Source organism: Penaeus monodon, chromosome 20 (assembly GCF_015228065.2).
Source record: "Penaeus monodon isolate SGIC_2016 chromosome 20, NSTDA_Pmon_1, whole genome shotgun sequence".
In the NCBI taxonomy this organism is placed as follows: Eukaryota; Metazoa; Arthropoda; class Malacostraca; order Decapoda; family Penaeidae; genus Penaeus; species Penaeus monodon.
The window spans coordinates 18,991,153-18,991,630 of NC_051405.1; positions in this window are offsets into that span (position 1 = coordinate 18,991,153).

Sequence of the window (478 nt, forward strand, 5' to 3'; positions counted from 1 at the left end):
GAGGTTGCCACTTTTAAAAGTATAGGTAGGTACTTTACATGAAAATAACTACAAAAAGCAACCTTACAACATCTTTTAACATGAACAGGAACAAACAAATTACATTACCATTTCTATAGAGCTCCAAGTCAAAATCATCAGAACATGACAAAAGCTTTCAGCCCTTGCACCTTTTATTTTTACAGAAATTTGTAAACCAAGGAGAAAAAAAGGAAAATCTCATATAAACACCTGCCATCATGACCCTTAAAAACCTACTTGTTAATGAAGAACTTGCACATCAATTGATGAGACGGCAAATCCTCAAATCATGAAAACATGATGATATCAAACAACGTAACTGGAATGACTACATAATATACGAAAATATGATTTCTATGTAAGCAAATAAAATTTAAGGTTGGACATGTCAAGCTTAGCTGTTTGGCTAATGCAGTATGTTCTGCTTATCAATATAGGATTATATTGAAAAAAAAGA